Consider the following 13,609-nt stretch of genomic DNA (forward strand, 5'->3'; position numbering starts at 1 on the left):
ATACCCTCGTGGCTTCCTGGACTTCTCCCCTTATCATGGTTTCACTAATTACCCACAGAACTTGAATGCCCATCTCCCCCCAGCAGACTGTGAACTCTGCCAGCAGGGAGCTCATCTGCCTAGTTCACGGTCGTATCCCCATCCCCAGCACCTCCGCCAGGTCTGACATGTACAAGGTGCTCAGTAAAAATCTATAGACTGAATGTTACCCACGGGGAGGAACCCATGGCCTGGTGCGGGCTGACGGGACCTGGCAGAGGCCAACCCCCGACACCAGGCTCCAGAAGCCCCCTGCACTGGACTAGATGGGACAGCCACTGGCACATAGTAGGCACACAATTCAGGTCTGTCTCTATGCCAGAATCTGGAAAACCACCTGAGGGCGCCATTCGCACCCCAGCCGTGGGGCAGGCGTGACGGGCCATCCTGCCCGCTTTCAGTCACTTAAACAAGGTTGTCATCACTCTGTGAGTGAGCACAAGAGGTGGTGTGTGTTTGTGTGTGTGCTCGACTCCAAACTAATAAGAAATAGAGTCTGTGCCAACCGATTTTCTCCCCACACGCGAGGCACAGTGTAGGCGCTTTCATTTATGTTTATATAACGTGCGTAACACACTTGGTTACTAACTCACTTGGTCCACAGCCCTGGCAGTAGGCGCTGTCACCGTCATTTACTGAGGAGGACAGTGGGGTCAGCGGTGAGCATACTGCTGTCACGGCTCAAACCCAAGGCTCTGGCTTGTTTGGCACCGGCCTGCCTCAGTCGTGCTCCTTGTCACACCACAATCTCATCACCCACGACCTGCCCAGGCCACAGCCCTGTATCTTACACTGAGCTTGCTATGACCTGCAGCACGGGGTCTGGGGTGGGAGGGAGATGGAGCAAGAAAGCAGCAAGCAATCCTGCAACTTTCCCCCAAACACGCATCTCCCTAGAGCAGGCAGCGAACTGGGCTAGAAAGACCACGGATCCCGGTGGACACCGACCCAGCTGCGTGACCTGGGTAAATTCTCTTACCCACTCTGAACCCCCCTTGCTTTCTCACATTCCATGACCGGATAAAATAAAGAGTGAGAGCTGCCGGCACCCGGTGAAGGAGTGTCCATTCCTCTGTGGCCTTGTGCAGCTCCTCAGAAATCACAGGGCTCAAGAACAATCCTTTTCTTCCCTTGATCTACATGCTAGCTGGCAGCCCATCTCCTCCCTCCCTGGAAGGGTCCAGTCCCACTGTGGTCAGGCAGCACCGCCAGCACCAGGACTCTGCAGAAAGAAAGCCCTGCCAGCAGCTAATGGCACTGCCCAGAGTACAGCCTGCGAATGCAGTTCTCTCTCCATCTCTCCCTTCCAAAGCCAATGGAAATGACTTTGAAAAGTATTCCAGGAGACCAGATGTCCAGCTTGGAAAGGGGTTTTCCCAGCAATCTGGGAGTCAGCAGGAGGTAGCACCCCGTCCCCATCTTGTTGCCACTAAGAGGCTCTCATGAATGGGATGCCTTCCCAAGGAGAGCTGTGCCAGTGCAAGGGACAGTCACTTTCCCCGGGAATGGCCTCCAGCGAAGGCTGGGGAATCCAGTCGAGCTCTTTGGCTTTCCTCCAGATCATACTCACACATGAGGGTCCCCAGGGGTCTGCCGCCCCACTGTGTGTCTAGCTCTCGCCTCCCAGAGCTGGGAGAGGCCTAGTAGGAGAGGGGCCACGAGACGAGCTCCCATCGTGGCAGCAGAACAAGACCACCACTTCTACCGGGGCCACGGGAGAGCAGCAGACTTGAACTCCCAAACCACCGGGCTCTCCTGCTTGACTTCTGTCCTCCTGGTCCTCCTGGAGACTGCAGGACTCAGAAAGGCCCCCCCCCTCAGCAGGCGCTCCCCCAGCCCCTGCACCCAAACAAGGGATGCCCAGCTGCCATTAAATCTACTCTCCCCACCCCCTCGCTCACTCAGAGTTAGGCAGGTCCTACCACTATGGGCCAGATGTCCCCTGGTGCCTCACCACCTTTTCCTGATCCAGGTGCCTGGTGGTCTGGAGCACACACTTTATCACGTAGAGCCCATAGAGTCACAGAATAGTAGATCCGGCAGGGGCCTTGAAGATAATCTCATCTAACCTCTTCCTTGTATAAAATGAGGATGCTAAGATTAAGAGAAGTTAAGAGATGTGTCAGAGGTCACACGGGAGAGGCCCCGAGTCCCACACAGCACACAGCTGGGCATTCACTGAATAGTGGGCTCAGGCCCCGCTCGTTGATGGATGGAAGGACCGCCAGGGAGGGCTCTGGAGTGAGAACAAGCACCTCTCACCACGAGGCCCTGGGAGCACAGCCGAGGTCTCTCTGGGCTGCTTCTCTCTGCCTCTGACCTGGAATTGAACTCACACCCACACAGAGCAGGGCCTCACCTGAGAAAGGGCAGGGACAGCCCTGGACTCCCGGCTTAGCACAGGCCTGAGAATAGAGCAGTGCTCAGTGACAAGGGACCACGGAGTGAGGGCTATGACAGGGACCTCTGGGGTGGGGCTCGCTCCCCCTGCTCCATCACGGACCCCCTGCGCCACCCGGGACTCGGCCTACTCGGAGTCAGCAGGCCCTGCCAAAAATGGGCTCAGTGTTCCCTGGTGTCCGTCACGATGGAGAGCCAGAGGACCACGGGTATAGCCCCAGGACGTTGTCTTCACCCCAGCTGTGGGCCGGCTTCCAGCCTGGGTAGCAGAAGGAGGCAGGGAGTTGGCCCTGCAGCTCTGCCACTGCCCCACTGCCACTACCCCACCTCCCTGCCCGAAATCCACCTCCTCCTCTCTGTGCTGACCAGCCCAGCCCTCCTGTAACCAAAAGCTCTGTGGAAGTGAAAAAAAATAGATCTTCTAGGTTTGGGTTTCCGTAACAGCCCATAGGTCTCTGCAGAGTTTGCCAACCTGGACCTGCCACTTCAGCCACTCTCTGAGCCCAGGTTCCTCCCACTCGTAAAGTGATACAACAACTGCTTCACACTTCACCTACTTCACAAAGTTGAGAGGCTCAAAAGGGAGAGCGCATGAGAATGTTCTTTATTAGGAAAGAAAACTAATATTCACCATGAGCACTTACAGATACTTTCTTCTAGAGTGTTCACAGCGGTCCTGTGTGCTCCATATTATTACTATCTTAACCAGGTAAGACAATTGAGGCTCAGAGAGGTTCAGCGATGTGCCCAAGGACACACAGCTAAGTCATAGTAGAATCAGGCTCAGAACCCAGAATGTGATTCCAAAGCCAGTGTTCCTTCTTCCAACACCACACCGTCTCAACAAGAGAAGCAAACAGTGCTTTTTATGGAAAAGCCGCTGAGTCTTCAGACAAAAGGCTGCCCTCGTGGAGCCGCCCCTACTGCTAGACTTGCCCATTTGCCCTGGGAAGGCCACCGGTCAAGTCAAGACCAACTCCCCACTGTCTGGAGAGACCCTACGACACAAGGGCACCCGAGGGCCAAGCCCTCACAGCCCCTGCCTTGGCGGCTGAATGCCATCATGATTCTTGTTGGTTTTGTGGTCGGACGGTGGTTCCAACGACTGTCTGTTCGTGAACCAATCCAATTTGAGGAAACACAAAATCACGGAACTTTGGGCTGAAGGGGGCCTCTGAGAGCAAGTTCCAGCTCCTCCTTGGACGGCTGAAGAAACTGACATCCACAGGTCAGTCACGTGTTGTAGGTCACACAGCAAGTCAATGGCCAAGTCTGGAACGGAATCCACTGTCCTTGATTCCCAGTCGGAATCCCTGTTCTCCACATCCCAACCGCTCTGACGTCAGTCAGCTTCGCAGCCCCCGAGAGGGCCGGGTGTGGGGCCTACAGTCTCTGCTCTCTCAGCTTAGGAAGAGCAGGGATAGCAGGTGAGAGAGGAGTATCGCAGTCAGCAATGAAATGAGTTGGTCAGCCTCCTGCACTAAATCATAAGCCTAAGTTCTACGCATTGAAAGGTCACTGTGTGAAAGCAGCCCACCTCCAACAGGGAGGCCTGGGAGGTTCTCCTGAGGCAGTGGTGGCCCCTTCTGGCTCCCTGGCCGTGGTCAGAGGAGGCTCAACTCTTCACGCTGCCCCCCAGCCATTGCCATGACAGCACCAGAGCACCTTGACCTGGACAGTCTCATGTTCACCCCTCCCCCTCCAGCCCCGCTGAGAGCTCACCTCCACTCTGTCCCCATCACTCGGCAGCCTCCCATCCCACTTTTGCCTCCTTTGGTTAACGATTGATTTCTGCCTTCTTTGCTTTTCACCTCAGTGCATGTGCACAGCATCTCTCATGCATTTGTCTGTAAGTCTGTCCTCGCCCAAACTGCACAGTCCCTGAGGACAGGGTCTGTGTCCCTGTCCGAAGTCTGTGTGCAGCACACAGCGCACGGTTGTTTGTTCAACACTTGCTGATGTGCCAGTAACCTGTGGAAGGCCTAGGCCGTGTCCTGGGGGAGGAGAAAGCCAGGGGAAGGGAGGCTGGATGACGCACCAACCGGAGAGGAAACCCTCTGAGCCTGCCCTGGGTGCCAGACACTGTGCTCGCACTTTCCAGACACTCTCTCCACAATCCTATGAGCTACGTGCTTTTATTTCCCACTTTACAGTTGGGGAAACTGGATCAAAGATGTTAAGCAACTTGTCTAAATCCACACGATTAGGTATCTAGTAGAAGGAGACTTTCAGTGTGGGTTTTATCTGATGCTAAGCCCACACTCTGCACTTGTCTCAGGGCGCAGGCTCCTTGAGGACAGGGACTTGGTGGTTACACGTGTTTGTTCCGTTTGCTTTTGCTGCTGTATCCTCAACGCCTAGGACTGTGCCAGGCACAGAGGAGACGCTCTCTACATAGTTGCTGAACGAAGGAACAAAGGAATGGATGGATACCATGCTGCATCTCCCTAGCAGGACAGAGCAAGGGATTCTGATGCCAGGTTACTGGTTCCTCTATTTCCAGGAATCTTGGACAACTGTTCGTTCCTCTCTCCACCCAGAAAAATAATCCAATAAACTAAGGATCCTCCAAAGGCCACGTGGCGGATGGCTGGGTTAACTAGGCATGGGATGGGGCTGGCAGGGGATTGGCGGGGGAGGTAGAAGCATAAGCTGAACACAAAAGGCTGGACGATGTGAGGGATTTAAAAGGTTCTCAGTGCCCTGTGACCTGCTGATTTGGGGCCACTCTCTGGCCCCTTTGGGCCTGACCCTCCTCCCCCACCAGGCACCCCACTGCCTTGACTGAGCTGTACAGAAATTGGCCACATTCCTATTGAGCAGAGAAACTAACAGTTACACCACCCACTCCGGCCCCATCTGAACCCTCCAGAGTCTGCTCTGGGCCCTAGGGCTAGCCGCTTTTCTCCACGTTCCAGCCAAAAATAATATAAGAACGAAGCTGTTTGGCGGAGACTTAATCTAATCTTCATTGCTTCAGTTTTAAAATATCCTGCCTGGTTTAGGGTTTCTTATTACACACAGGGATGTGTTTTTAGTGAGATAGGTCTTAGCAGAACCGTCCTTCTTGTAATTAGAAACCCAGGCAGGCAGGGCCTGCAGTGAGCCATCCAAGCCAAACAGCAGATCCCCCTCAAGACAACACGTTGGCAGCAAGCTCTTCCCGAGCTGCCCGAGGGCTTGGTTCTTCCTCACTCCTGGGGGATCAGTACCGAGGAAAAGCCGAGCTCTAGCTGAAGGACTGTGCCTTCCAACTCCCTCCACCCTCATCCTGTGTGTCCCAGCTCTCACCCCTGATCAGACTGGAAATTAAGATGCTGCCCAAGACTGCTGGAGAAGTATATGCGGAGGAAAAAATTACCCCAAGAAGTCCCCCTCAACGATGAGGGAGAATTAAAGGCAAGCATTCCACTGGAGCCTGTCTCCAGTATCAGGGATAGCTTTTTTTTTTTTTTTTTAGGGATAGCTTTAAAAACTCAGGCGCCGGAATGGAAGGAGGCTCCAAGTGCGTATACACTTTTGTGTAACTGCCGGGTGTAACTTCTCGGGCTTTCTGGCCCAGAATCTGCTTTGATCTGCCAGCATGGAGACTGCTAAGTGAGGTTCAAGCGGCGGCTAGCTCCAGACCAATGCCCATTCCACCCCCCACCCCCCCCCCCCGCAGCCCTAGCCCGACCAGATGTCACACACCAGTCCGGGCTGTGGCCTCTTCTTCCCAATGACATAAAGAGAAGAGGCCGCATTTCTGACCAGTCAGATTCTGTGTTCATCTGATGCGTGAAAGCTAGTCCAGGTAGCACCGCTGGGAATAAGCACGCTGGTTCCCCCAGCTCCAGCTTAATTGCCTCTCCTGGAAAAGTGCAGGTGCATTTTGGAATCACAGCAGGGACTTCAAATTCTAGGATATAAGAAAGGCAGGAGTTTAGCCCCTTCACCCAAGTCTAAGGACTCCTGAGAGTTGTGGGGAAAGGCTCTGGGGCCAGGCAGGGCAGGAAAACACAGTGAAGAAAATGACTTTGCTGCTCAGAAGCCTCCTCTCTCCCATTTCCTTTATTATTTAGAGTGAAGGATTCAGGCAACAGTCACTCCTCAGAGCCTAATGAGGAATCCATGTGATACATTCCGCTTTACAGATGAAGAAACCGAGATCAGGAAGCTAACTGACCCACTGTAGTCATGAAGCCAGAGAGTAACAGGGTATAAAACCGCCAGGTCCCCGAACTCCAGCCTAAACACTACTCGGCATGCTGACCTGCCCGCCTTGATTACCTCCTTCCTCCCTTTCCCACCAGGTATTAGATTTAATTAAATTAGCAGATCCCCATCACAACAAGCCTGGCCACGCAGCCTGGACGGAACCCAGCCAGTGCAGCTCCTCCTTCTAAATTCTGCTTCTCGACATAATCCAATCTTCAATAAGTCACGGATCTCACGTGAAGTGTTTTATACAAAGCATGTTGTGTTGGCTAGAATCAAGGCTGACGGTGGCTCATGGTGATTTCACTTCCCATGTAACTTCCTCTGTGGCATCATTTTCACCCTCTCCACACTCTGATCTGCATTTTGTTTGATCCACACACTTGGCTTCAAGTGCCAGCACCTCAGGCACTTGCATCACACATTTATATATATCTTACAGCATCGCTGTCCTGGTGCCACAGGAAAAAGGAAAACTTATAACAGCATTTCTCACCTTCCGCGAGCTAATTTAGAAAATGTGCTCCAAATTAAATAAATCGGGAACAAAAGTCCGAAATTGGAGATAGAATTTCGGGGGTGGGGGGGCGCTAAATCAATAGCAAGGAAATCTTGCAACATGGTGGAGGCCTATAAATTTTATAGGTTGTTTCTTTAATAAAAACAAATTCAGTTGCTAATAACACAGTATTATGAAGCCGCTAACATTTAAAAATCTAACTTGGCCTGCTCTGCTGCTGTTTCTCTTGCCCATTGCATTCACCCAGGGTAAGGAAGTCAGGTTGAGGGGTTTCGTTTGGTTTCTAAACCAGGCTAATAGAGAGCCCTTTAAAACCCAGCCTTTTCTGCTTTCTAGGCAAGCCTTGGTCCCTAATGAGTTACAGCCCCAGGTTGGAGATGGACATAGCAGAAAGAAATTTAACACACACCCTGGTGCACCCATAAAACTCAAGGCCAAGGGAGAGGAGGTATGTTTCCAGTTAGGCTAGAACTCCGTGAATTCGGGATTCTCCACTCACAAGACAGTAATTCTCCTTATTTCATCACTAACTTACTTCAAATGTGTTTATACAATTTATTGCTACTGAACTTCCAGGCAACTGGTGTAGAGTTAATGAAACCCAGCTTGGCGAAGCTTTGAGCTTTGAACAACTAACCACAGTTTAAATGGTTTATGACATGCGGTCAAAGCCACAGCCCAGCCCCACTGCAGTTTCTGTGTTAGGACCTAGTTAAAACCTGGTCATCTCACCTTTGGTGCCAAATCAATTGAAAAAAGGAAAAAGTCTTCCATGTTTCTTCTCAGGTTCCCAGCCTTTCTCCCTGACATTTTAACACATCTATCTCACTGAATGCCAAGGCAAAGCCCCTCCCCCAGTCCTGAGTAAATATTTTAGTTGCAGTTTGAATGGGCAGCCAGTTGAAAGCCTAAAATCCAGTTTGAGTTAATTGAACGGGGTCAGGCCTACATAAAGCAATGTGGAGAGGGGGTGTCAGGGGGAGGCACCAAGCAACCTTTAAAATCAGACTCAGTGAAAGTCCAAAAGGCAATACAGGAATGTACAGATGGTACTGGACTGGAAAAGAAGGGAAACTCGTCTTTCCGAATGACTTGGACATTGATTTTTATTAATCCCTCGTTGTCATACAAGCCTCCTCCCCCAAGCTCTGTCCATGTGGGAACTCCAGGACGCTCCCTCTTTTTAAAACAGGCCCATTTTGGAAGAGTAAAGGGGAGGTACTGGGTTGCCAGTGCTGCACAATAAAAGCCCTTTTTGAAAGCAGCACTTTCATTAACTTAAAGCAATCTATAGACTTAAAAGCAGAGAGCAGTAAACTCCCAGAAAGGCTCATAAAACAGCCAGTCTCAAGTTGGGTACACTTCAGTGCAATTTGCACAAGGTATTTTACTGTGTGCGGTGGCCGGGCCCATCTCCCTCCGGCAACCCCCTGCCCCTTATTCTGAGCAGCTTCTCTTTCTCTGGGCTTGCATGCCTTTAGCGCTCACAAAGGGGAAGCGGTGACCGCGGAGTCTCCTTGGGGTCACGGCTCGCTCCCGCCCTCAGGCTCTCGGCGGGAGAGAGAGCGCACAAATTCCAAGCCTGCAAAACAACAGCCTCGAAGCTCCGCCGCTGGGCGGTCGCCCGCGCCCCGGGCCGCCGCGGCCACTCCATGGGCCGAGAGCCTTCTGCGTCCCGGAAGCGCCGTCTGGCTGCCCAGAGAAGGGTGCGAGGGCTGCGGAGGGCTGGGAGGGTGGGTTCGCGACTGCAAGGAGAAACTGCAGATCTTCCTCCCGTTCACACCACCCTCCCCCGCCAACACACTCTGCTTCCCTAGCGGCCCGAGGGATAACCTCCCTCCCGAGTAGGGACTTCTCTCCCACCGCCGAGCTAGGCCGGAGCCAAGCGGGGTGCAGCTCGAGTGGAAAATCACGAGCCCAAAGACTGGAGACCCTCCCTACCTTCCCCGCAAGTTCCTGAAGGCTCGGGAAGGCCAGAATGGCAGGGCAGGCAGGAGGGCTAGGGACTAAGGCTTTGCGCAATATAGCTTGCGTTTGGACACCATCATTTTCTCAGATTTGGGGAGGAGGAGATAGTCTAAATTTGCCTAAAATGCTAAGCTTTAGGTTTCCACTAGTTGGAAAATATTTCAACACGCTGGAGGAGTCCCGGGACAAGTGTGGTAAAGGCAAGGGACCCCGAGTTCGCCCCTTTCCCAGGCGGAACGTCGCACCGGCGGCCCGGCTTGTGGGCTTCCGGGCCGGGCCTGGGAGAAGTGCAGACAGCGCCTGCGGGTCAACAGCTGGCGGCTCCGGTCAGGGCTCCAGAGCCCGCCCTGCCCTCTGCCGCAGCCCGGACTCCCAGGGCCCGGCCTGACGCCTTCGCTGCTAGCGCCCCCCGCGCAGGCCGCGGCCCCTGCGGGCCACCGCACCCGCCCGGCCGCGCTGCGCCCGCAGACCCGAAGTGGCTTCCGGAGCCCGCCGAGCCGCCAGGGTCGGGTCCTCGGATCCACCCCGAGCCCTGCGAGGCTACCCCGTCGCTTCGCCCAGAACATCCCTTCGATATGTCCGCTTCCCGGAATCCTCCTAGGGCCGGGTCCAGCCCGCCTTAAGTCCTTTCCTCCAGATCCGCTTTTGGGGAGAAGCAGCAGGAATTCGGGACTCGCCTGCCATGGCTCCTATCAACTACTTTCATCGCCTACCTAAACGCTTTTCAACCCACTTAGCGTGGGGAGTCGCGCGCGCGACCCTCCCCAAATTCCAATTGCCTCAACCCACCCCCACCAAAGCCGTGAACCCCTGGCTAAATCCTAAAAACGCCACCAGTTCCTCCGATTCCAGCCTCAGATGTAACCCCGGGCCCCTAACTCCAGACGCCCCCACCCCGCTCTGGCCGGGGCATAGATTCGATCCCTAAGCTACTGAGCGGCCCTTCGATCCCGCTTCTGAAAACAGCTCGGTTCCTAAAATCCCAAACTCTAGCCTGGCCCTGAAGCCCAGCCCTAATGCACAACCACCCCCCACCCCCCGCCCCACTCCTAGTCCTAGCCCGGCTCTCCCCACCGCGCCGGAACCTCGGGCTCTCCCGCTGAGAGCCCCCGGAAAAGGCGGCACGCTTTGCTCGTTTCTTCCTCAGGATCTGGAGTCGGGAGAGCCCCGCACGCCTAACCCGAAAGAAACGCAAACTTTGCGCTGCAGACTCGGGACCCTGCCCCATCCCCCTCGGCTCTCTGCTTTGGGGCGCTTTCCTTCCCCCCCCTCTTACGAACTCATGCCCCCGTTCTACAGCCAGGAGGGCTCCCTATTCCCGAACCTCGCCTTGGGCCCCTGCGCCTCCCCACACCTCGCCAAAGACTCGCAACAATCCGCCAGCAACCCTACAAATTATGGCTCCTCCCGCGGGTAGGGTCCCTGAGCCCGGCCCCTGCGATCCCAGCTTGCCTGGCCCACAGCTTGTGCTCCGCTCTCCCCACGGATCCGCCTGCGAACCCCCACCCTGGCTCCCCAGGCCTGGCGGGACGCGGCCGCGGCTCCCGGACTCCAGGCACCCGGCCCGAGTCTGGGGCTGCTCCCGCTTCCAGACGCTCGAAGGCAGCCCCAAGCTGCTGGCGCAGAGTAAGCGCCGGCCCAAAGGGCGCCCGAAGCCGGGAGAAAGAAAGCGAACCTGAAACCGGCCCGCCGCTCCCAGCCTCGCCCGCAGAGCGCCCAGCCCCGAGCTGCCCGCACCGGGGCTCCGGCCCGCGCGCATGTCCCTACTCGGGTCCCCGGCGCTCCCAGCTCGCAGCTCCCCGCCCGCCCGCTACGGTGTCTTGGGCCCGCGGCGGTCCGAGTCGGCAGCCCCGCTCCTCGCACCCGCGGACAATGCGCGCCCGGCCACCGGCCCGAGCGGGTAGAGGCGGCGGCGGCGGGGCTGCGCGCTGGCCGGGCCCGGGCGCGGGCGGGACGCGCGGCTCCGGCCGCCTCAGTCCCCGGCCTCGCCGCCACTCGCGCTGCTTCGCTCCGCGCTCTCCCAGCGCTTCCCCAGCTTCTCTGCAGGCTCCCGCCGTCCCTCGCTGCTCTCTGCCTCCCTCCTCCCTGCTGCCTCCCTCTCTCTCCTCCCTGCTGCCTCCCTCTCTCCCTCTCTCCTCCTTGCCCTGTCGCAATGAATAATACTCTGGCTTGGGGACTGGAATAAAACACACGCGCTCTGAGGCAGCCGCCCGCAGCAGCAGCAGCCGCCGCCGCAGCAGCCGCCGCCGCCGCCCGCCGCCGCCGCCGCCGCCGCCGCCGCCGCCGCGCCGCCGCCGCCGCCTGCAAAAGCGTCTCTGACATGGAAATGAATGACAGCTTACCTGATGCCAATCTTCATCAGACTGACACCGGCGTGACAACACAGCCTATACTTCCCAGCACTGCTCGGGACGTCAGCGGCACAGGGACCCGCCCCCCGGAGCCCCCCCCCTTCACACACCTCCCCTCTCCTCACTCCCCCTTTCTCCCCCCCCCCGCCCCCCACCCCCACCCCCACTCCCGGCCCCGGCCGCTTCCAAGTCGGAGCAGCCGCTGGAGTGTCTCCCTCTGCTGGAGACTTTTCTAAGACGCCGGGCGCGGGCCTGCTCCAGCGGCCTGGGAGGCAGCAGAGCGCTGGAGAGACAGACTGCGAGGGTGCCTCGGACACAGGAACGCGGCGGACCCCCAAGGAGCTCGGGAACTCTGCCCTCGCCCCCCAGGCCAAGTCCTCCTCGGCAAACACCCGAGGCTGAGTTTCAAGACATCCTGGGCTCAGGGGCTGGAGATGAGGTGAAATTTTCTGTGGACCCCAAGAGAACTCCCCAGAAATTATGAAACTTAAAACTGGCAAGAAATCTTTCTCTCCACCACCACTCCTCCCCCACCCCTACCCCATTCCTGCCTGGCTGGCCTCATTTTTATGATTGCATTTGAATAATTCTCATTACCCTGGCCCCAGAAAAGTTGCTCAGGTGACACTCTGGTTAGTTATTCCTAGTCTCAAGAGCTTTGTGCTCTGGGCTTCCTGGGGCGTTTGGTTCACCGAGGGGTGACTGCGACGGTGGGGCAGAGGGACAGATAAAAAGGTGCAGAGGCTTTGTCAGTAAATCACCTCTTTGCAAATGCCGGGCAGGCCTGTTTTAAGCCACTGCTATTTTTATTCTAAAAAGTCGCAGAGGTCTGGGGGTCGGGTGGTGTAATATAAAGAGGGAGGCCGGCTGGGCGGTTTCAGCCTGGCCCTGCCAGGGTGATTTCCGGGGGGAGGGGGGGAATTCACCTAAGTGCCTTCTAGGAGGAAGACCTACGCAAGCATGTGTGGTCAGACATGTGCCTTCTTTCATTCCACAAAGGTTACGGTCCTACTAAGTGAGTGCCAGGTGGAGACACCCAGCCACCTACAGATGCAGGCTGGCTTGCTCCCACAACTTAGCACATGGCCCTCTGCGTAAATGGACAAGAGAACCCCTTCTTCCCCCATGAAATTTGCTTCTTGCTCCCTGTAGGGGAGCCATTTCAGCCACAGTCAGGCAGCGATCGACCCGCTGACCCCAGACCAGGCAGGGGGCCTAGACAAAGTCACTGATGTAAGCAAGGAAAGCAGAAAGTGAAATCCAAGCAGGCCAGGTTTTGGGTAAAGAATCTGACCCAAGAAGTTGAAGGCTGCCCCTTTGCTCTTCCCAGGCCTCTGGGTCATTCCTTGTCTGCCTTCTCACGGGCACGGATGAGAACCATTAGCTGTGGCTCCGAGGAGACAGTTGAGACCTTTTTTGAATCACATCCCAGATACAGCAAATACTGTTTTTCCAGATCCTCCCAGTCCCCCCCAGATTCAACTTCCAAAGTTGCCTGTGGAAGAAACTTCACTGGAGCCCCCATCGTAGACGGAGTTCAATGCTCTCACCTTCACACAGAACCTCCGAAGACTTCACTATGTGTATTCATGTCACCCCAGCCTCTGATCTGTGGTCAGAAACTCTGGCTGCTGACAGCATAATCGCTATTATATATTATACATTGTATAATAATATAATAATAATGAATGCACTTGCCCTTTTTATGTAGTACAGAAGCAGCCAGATTCTCCAACCCAGAGGCTGGAGGTCAGGCTGCCATAAACTCTCAGAGGGAAGCCCTCTTCAGATACAGGGGGGGGGAGGGGAGATCCAGTTGCCCTGGCCCAGGACGCCTGGAGAGAGGGTTTTCTCTCTTTCCCAGGACTCCTAGTGAGTTGCTGTAGCTTGCAGAGTCAGAGGGGAGAATCAGGCTGAATGTAAATACTTAACCCCATCAGAGAGGTGTCAGTGAGCCGTAAATAGTACTGCAGGCAACAGCCGTGCATCACTGATTCACACTTGTCACACCCCTCATTTTCTGAAATCTAGTTCGGTGCCCATCTCTTTCTTGGTACAGGAGATCCATTGCCATGAGCTATTCATTTTTAGAGTGTTCTTATATACTGTGATTTCTACTAATACCCTATTGAGG

At 55.6% G+C, this 13,609-nt stretch overlaps 1 protein-coding gene across 1 annotated transcript in view; it reads right to left on the minus strand.

Annotated features, from left to right (window-relative positions):
• Positions 1-11,521, minus strand: part of PKNOX2 (PBX/knotted 1 homeobox 2) — a 257,672-nt gene extending 246,151 nt beyond the window's left edge. Inside the window, 1 exon segment of the mRNA XM_032641926.1 lies at positions 11,467-11,521. The gene's annotated coding sequence lies outside the window, so the exon portion shown is untranslated.
• Between the last annotated feature and the right edge of the window lie 2,088 nt (positions 11,522-13,609).

This window comes from Phocoena sinus, chromosome 8, assembly GCF_008692025.1.
Source record: "Phocoena sinus isolate mPhoSin1 chromosome 8, mPhoSin1.pri, whole genome shotgun sequence".
Lineage (NCBI taxonomy): Eukaryota > Metazoa > Chordata > Mammalia > Artiodactyla > Phocoenidae > Phocoena > Phocoena sinus.